Below are 7,065 nucleotides of genomic sequence, written 5' to 3' on the forward strand. Positions count from 1 at the left end.
TAAGCTTAAAACCTCTTTTGAGTGCAAATTCAGTCATAGTATTGCCAGAAAAATATGATGCATTATCAAACATTAAAGCAGAGGGTAAACCAAACCTGGTGATTATGAACTGATCTATAAATTCAATGATGTGTTCAGCATTAGCTGTCTTGAGAGGAACTACTTCTACCCATTTAGTAAAATAGTCTGTAGCTGTAAGGATGTACCTATGCTATTTAGAAGAGTGCGGAACAATCTCACCTATTATATCCAATCCCCATTGATCAAAAGGTTGTTCAATGTTGATTGGCTGCAAAGGTAATGATGGCTTCTTTTGTCTTCCAGCAGCACTTTGACAAATTTGACACTTTCTTACATAGCTATGCGCGTCTTTGAATAATGTGGGCCAGTAATAGCTTGCGTAGAGGATTTTATGTGCAGTAGTATCACCAGCATAATTTCCACCTACTGGTCCATCGTGAAGTTCCTGTAAAACATTTTCAGCTTCAGATTTCTCAAGACATCTAAGGAGAATAGAATCATAATTCATCCTAAAAAGTACATCGTTCACGAGCTGATATTGCTTGGCCTTCAACCTTAGAGCTCTTTTCTTTGTATAATCGAGATTTGAAGGGGCATATCCGTTCTTTAGATAGAATATGATATCAGCATATAATGAATCAACATCGTTTAGGCTTACCTCACACATTTGTATCTCTATAGATAGTATTTCGGAAATAAGCGATGCTCCAGCCAACATTTTTCAAAAGCCTTGACCTTTAACAATATTTGTTGGTTTAATATCAACAGCATATTCTTGTAATGCAGTAACCCAATTGGCTCTTTTCTCACCCACATCTTTCTGTACTAAAAGATTTCTCACCGCTGAAAACGGTACTATGATCTTTGTATGGGTTTTAAGTAAAAAGGATCTGAAATATTTTATCGCTTTGAAAACAACAAATCCTTGTTTCTCTACATCTGAATAATTTAACTCAGCCCCTTGTAAATTTGAACTGAAAAAAGCAATTGGGGCTTCTGCCTTGTCTTGATTTGATTGAGTGAGTATCATAGCATATGATTTATCAAATGCAAATGTATATAAAATAAAAGGGTCGGAAAAATTGGGAGTTGCTAAAGATGGAGCGTTAACAATTGCTTGTTTGATCAAATTAAATGCTTCATATTTGTCTTGGCCCCATTTGAAGTTTGAGTTCTTTTTAATCATTGCCTATAAAGGAGACATGATTCTTGAAAAATCTGGAACAAATCTCTTTACAAAGTTAATCTGGCCAAGGAAATATTGCATAGCTTTCTTGTTGTGAGGCAAAGGTACTTCGGAAATTTCCTTGATTCTGTCAGGATCGATGTGGATTCCAGATTTTGACATTATGAATCCAAGAAGTTTTCCTTCACTTAATGCAAAAAAGGATTTTTTGGGTTAAGTGAAATTCCATACCTTTGACACCATTGGAAGATCTGTTTTAAATCTCTGATATGATTGCCTCGCTTCTTTGAATATACAGTTATAATTTCTAGGTAGATTACTACCGACTTGTTTACTAATCCTTTAAATGTGATGTCCATGGCTCTTTGAAATGTGGCACCTGCATTAATCAGACCAAAAGGCATCTTTTGATAGGCATAAGTACCCCATTTGGTCCTGAATGTGGTTTTTAATTGATCATCGGGATGGACCAAAACTTGGTTATAACCTGAGAAACCATCCAAGGACATTAATTCTGATCTTGCAACTACCTGTAGTATTTGCTCCATAGGAGGCAAAGGAAAATTATCTTTTTGGCAGGCTTTGTTCAGATTTTGAAAGTCAATACAAATTCTAATGTCTCCGTTCTTTTTTCTAATGAGAACCATATTGGAAACCCATTGAGAATGTCGTACGGGAAAAATGATTTTGGCTTTCAATAGCTTATTAAGCTCATATTTGATTTGGTTTTCTAAATTAGGATGTATCTTTCTCAGTTTCTGCTGGACAGGTTTTTCATCGTTTATCATTGGGATAGTATGTTGGATGATATAAGTGTCATAAGTCTTAAGTTCATCGTAGTTCCAAGCAAAGACACTTTTGTATTGTTTCAAGAGACGAACATACGCTAGTTTTTGTTTAGGAGCCAGGCCAAGGCCTAGGTTTATATTCTGTAGCTTGGTATCAGTTCCTAGATTCACTAATTCATAGTTCAAAGTTGAACTTTGAAGCTTTGAATTAGTTGATCTTTTGAATCGATCTTTTAAATCATATAGATCTTCTAATTTGACTATTGATTTTGGCATAACATTATTAGTGCTATCTTTTTGCAATTGTCTGTCATGTTGGTCCGCATCAATTATTTGATTAGTATAAGATCCCTCAGAGATGAGGAAGCTTACAAGTTACAATAGCAGGATCATCGTTGAAAATTCTCCAATTTGTAATGTTATCAGGAATTGAGGGTCTAAATATTAATTCAATTGAAAATGTATCGGGGCTAAAGTCTTCTAAGGGAATGAGCTTGGAAGCCACTTTTGCTAAGAGGTCGGCACTAGTGTTCTGGATTCTAGGAATTGATGAAATATTAAATGCTATAAAATGTTTAGTCAGATCTTGTACTAAATATCGGTAATGCTTTAAATGACTTGACAGACAATGTATAGTATTCCGTACCTGTCTGATAACAATTTCAGAATCTCCGAAGACTTGCAGATATTTGATGTTCAATCCGATTGCTTTGTATAATCCTTCGACTAAAGCCTCATATTCTGCAGTATTATTGGTGCAATCGAACTCGAGTCTACAAGTTAACATATTTTTGTTTCCTTCTGGGCTAACTAAGACGCATCCTGCTCCTGCTCCTTCATTAGACTTAGAACGGCCAAAAAATAACTTCCAAAATAAAGATTTATTTACAGGATTATCTATAAAAATAATAAATTTAGAACTATTTGTCTGAGAAAAAATTTCTACTTGAGATAAAACAAAATGTTCTAAGTAAGGTGAAGTGTGAGCATTGAAATTTCCTAGAAAAGAATCAATAGAATAGTTGCCAATTATATTATTGTTGTATGCTACCCGTTCGTTTACTCCTTCCAATTTTGTTACTATATATTTCTGATGTCTTTCTCGCTCAACCTTTATCTGATTTGGCTTACCCTTGTAAGGGAGCCACTATGCGACCAATCGGTTGCAAAATATCCATGAAGCTTTTCTGACCAATCCCTGCTAAGAATTAAGCCATAGAATTCTGGAATGTCTGCAACTAGAATATTGATAACTTGACATACATTTGGATTAGATGATAGACTTATGGTAACCTGATTTAATTCGTCGATCACTTCAACTTACGACCAATCCAGCTGCACTATACGCACAACAGATTTTTGAGGTTGGACGTTCAACTTTTCACAAATTGATTTAGGTAAAATATTGCATGAAGCTCCTGAATCCACTAAACAATTATGCAAATTTTTATTGAAAATTTCATAAGTAAGAAGAAATGGCTGAGTGTGAGATCTTGAAATTCCTCCAATTAGAGCGATGTCATTTGGATCAACTTTGTTAATCACAATATTTGGAGGTCTTCCCATCTCCTGGGAAGCTTGCGATATTACAACAGCGGACAATGGTGCAACTCGTACTACAAGCAATTCTTTCATAAGGAGCTTTTGTTGATGTTTTAACTTGCTCAATTCATAAAAAGTGATGTTGGACCTAGTCTTCTTCATATCTTCTATGATGTTATACTCCATTTCATCCAAAACAATCAATGTTTTAGATGGAGTTGGTGAATCTGTTTGGACTGGGCTTGTTTGAGTCGCTTTGGATGTAGTTTTCTTGACTACGACTTTATCCTTAGGCGTTGAGCTTACGCTCTTTGGCTTAGGAGTAGATTGAGGAGGATCAAGTTGATTTCTACTTCGAGTACTAACTGGCGATGCCTCTTGATCCTCTTCATCGGGGAGGATGAAATCCCACATACCTTGTAATTCTACAACTTCTTCTTCATCGGTAGGCACGTCGGTAGTAATTTCCTCTTCTTCTTCTTCTGATTCAGCACTTGTAATAGCGTTAGGAGGCTTTGAATCAGTCGAAGGATTTCTTCTATAAGGCTTATAAGGATTTTTAGAAGAAGTCTCTGCTACTTGTTTCTTTATATCAACCATTTCGTTAGACATGGTCTTCAAAACTTTTTGCAATCCTTCTAAATCGAATGGGTCTTTGGGTTGTTTTTTCTTTGGATCTTCTTTAAAAGAAACCTTTTTGGATTTACATTCTTCAACGACGTTTTTCTTTTCTAGAGCTATGATATGTTTCTCTACCGTTATTGCTTCCTTCATATTCTTAGCTAAAGTTGTTTTGTTAGCTCTATCAACGAAGATTGCTATGTTTGATGGTAACGCAGAGATGTACCATTCACTTCGTACTTCTTCGTTGGGTTTAGAAGTAGTAGGAATTTTGTTCAATAGTTTATTAAAATGCAAGTTAAAATCTTTGATAGGTTCCTTTGACTCAGTTCTAAGGTTAGACAAGTCATTGATTAATGTTGCAGTGGACCTGTCATCACCAAACTTAGTCAGGAATTGTTCTTGGAAGATGTCCCAACTAGTAATAGACCCGGATGGTAATGAGAAATACCATGATTCAGCTGCTCCTAGCAATGTGTAAGGGAATGGATGAACAATAGCGTCTTCATTAGTGACCCCATTAAGATTGATGGATAACATAAAATTATTTATGTGTTCTTCCGCTAGCATGCCTGCTTCAGGATTAAACTTAGGCAGGCATTTTTCAGGATGGGCCGGTAGTTGACTCAAGGGCGCAAGCATTATGACTGCCCTTGGGTTGTTCCATGGCATTTTGGCCATCGTTGAACTGCTAACAGATGAAAGCGTAGAAGATGATCCTTGCGGTTGGGAAGATGAGGATATTACAGTTCCTAATGTTTGAGAAGAAGATGTTGAAGTTCCAGTGGTCTGATGGACGATGATTTGAAGTGGAGGAGTGGATGGTTGACTTCACAGTGGAGAAGTTGAGATGGATGATGACGACGAAAGAGTCCCACTATCAGACCCTTTTTGGTGATTTCCTGGCTCTCTTCCTTGTAGGTAGAGGTAACTCAGTTGGCTCAATACCAAACTTTTCACTCTTTAATCTGATGAGAGGATGAGCACGATTATATTGCGAAGTCACACTGCCTTGAGATTTATCAGATATTTGAGGTGATATTGAAAATCGTTGAAGTTTATGAATCAAATATTCAACTTTAGGAGGTTCAATAGTATATTTCTCTGAAATATCAGGGTTTATAGCAGTGGTTGTTGTTGTTTCAACTTCTTGCTCAAGATTTAGAGATTCTAAGTGCGATGGAGAAGTCGGGGGACATGGTGAGGGAAATTTACTCTCAAAATGGTATTTAGATTTAGACTTGCTTGCCATTCACAGTTCTGGCCCTCCTTCTAGCACCAAATATGTTGAAGCCCTGAAAATCAGGTCTACAATAAGGGGGATACCCACCCGGTCTGGACCTTTATTAGCAGCTCCTTTTCCGTTTGGTATAGTGGGTCCGACTAGGGATATGGGACCAGTTTCCCAATATATGTGTGTGTGTGTTGAGAATTGATATTTATTAACTAATGATTCCTAAGTAAAATGCTTTCTTTATTCTAAATCTAATCTATCAACATGCAATTGTAATCTAATAAAGGGAAATATCTAATTCTAAACTAACCTGGGATGTAATCTTTCCTTTATGTGATCTAAAATGATTTCAGATGACAGTTGGTAATAAAGATCATTCAACTGTTATGAGAAAAGAATTCAATAAAGATAAACCATTTCATATAAAAAGTTAGATGAAACAGTTGTGAAAAACATATCGCATAGTAAGCTACTCATATACTAAGCATAAATAAATAGATATCACTGTACAAAAGTGTCAAATGATAACTCAAGCATTTAAGCATTCATATATAAAGAAATGAACATGAATATTACCATAACACATAAGCAGAAACAGTTAAGAGATAAAAGTACCATTTATAACTAGTTCTACTCATGAGCTCTAGAAATAATGATCTATTTCTTCTTAATCCAACATCCACTAAGAGTACAAAAGTGCAACATCAATAGTAGATATTAAATGCAGATATCAATAAATCCTATTCCATACATTCATCAAAACCTCCTCGAAGGGTGCAAAAGTGCATGTTCTGAGGAAAAGTTTTTGATAAATTTCTGGACCCTTCTCTAAATGCATGAGAAGGGTTTAAATGCTACTAACTAATTCTAAAAATAATTTATTACAAAAATGTAGGATGTGGTTTAAATGACCGTCCTCACTTCAGGCAAAAATAAAGAAAAACTAAAACTAAAACTGAATCTAAAACTAAAACTACTAACTAATTATTTATGTATCTGCTCCTTGAAATCGCATGCGTTCAACATTTGCTTGAGGAGAGTTGGTTGGTCGACTTCTAACTTTAGCTGTCCTGCGAAAACGAAATCTGTAAGAGCTGGCGCCAACTTCTTGGTAGAATTGATGACACATTTGAGAGTCATGCACTGGCTGTGTGGTTTTACCAAGTATGCCCAGTAAGAATCCCAATTCAACCTGGTTAACCTTTAAATTGATTCTTCCTTTTCTTGAGCCTTCTGTCTCCAACTTGTTTGTAGATGCTGCACATTTGGTAGATATCCTAGAGTGGTCTCTGAGATGAGATTTTCCCTGTGTAAATTTTCATTGACGCAGTCAATGACATTATTTGCTGTTGTGGCTGCCTCTTCTGCCGCTTGTTCTGCTTTCCTGATCTATGCATCTCATTTATTAAAGAGCATTTCTTTGTGGGTGTCATTGATTATTGGTGCACCTGCCTTTTTCCCTTCCTTTATTTCCTACCAAGCCAAATATTCAGCAACTCTTCTATCAATTAGATCATAATCATGTCGCAAATCCATGACCTGATTAGTAATCCTGTCGCTTATTTCGCAATAAGAGATCCATTGTGATATTTTTTAGCACAATATTTCTTGTTGCTGTAGCAGTTGATCATTTAAGGAAATGGATTCTGTAATGAATTCTGTAAGCTTAGGAT

The sequence above is a fragment of the Pinus tabuliformis genome, chromosome 8 (genome assembly GCF_031772625.1).
Source record: "Pinus tabuliformis cultivar Carrire ecotype Pingquan chromosome 8, CPIR1, whole genome shotgun sequence".
Lineage (NCBI taxonomy): Eukaryota > Viridiplantae > Streptophyta > Pinopsida > Pinales > Pinaceae > Pinus > Pinus tabuliformis.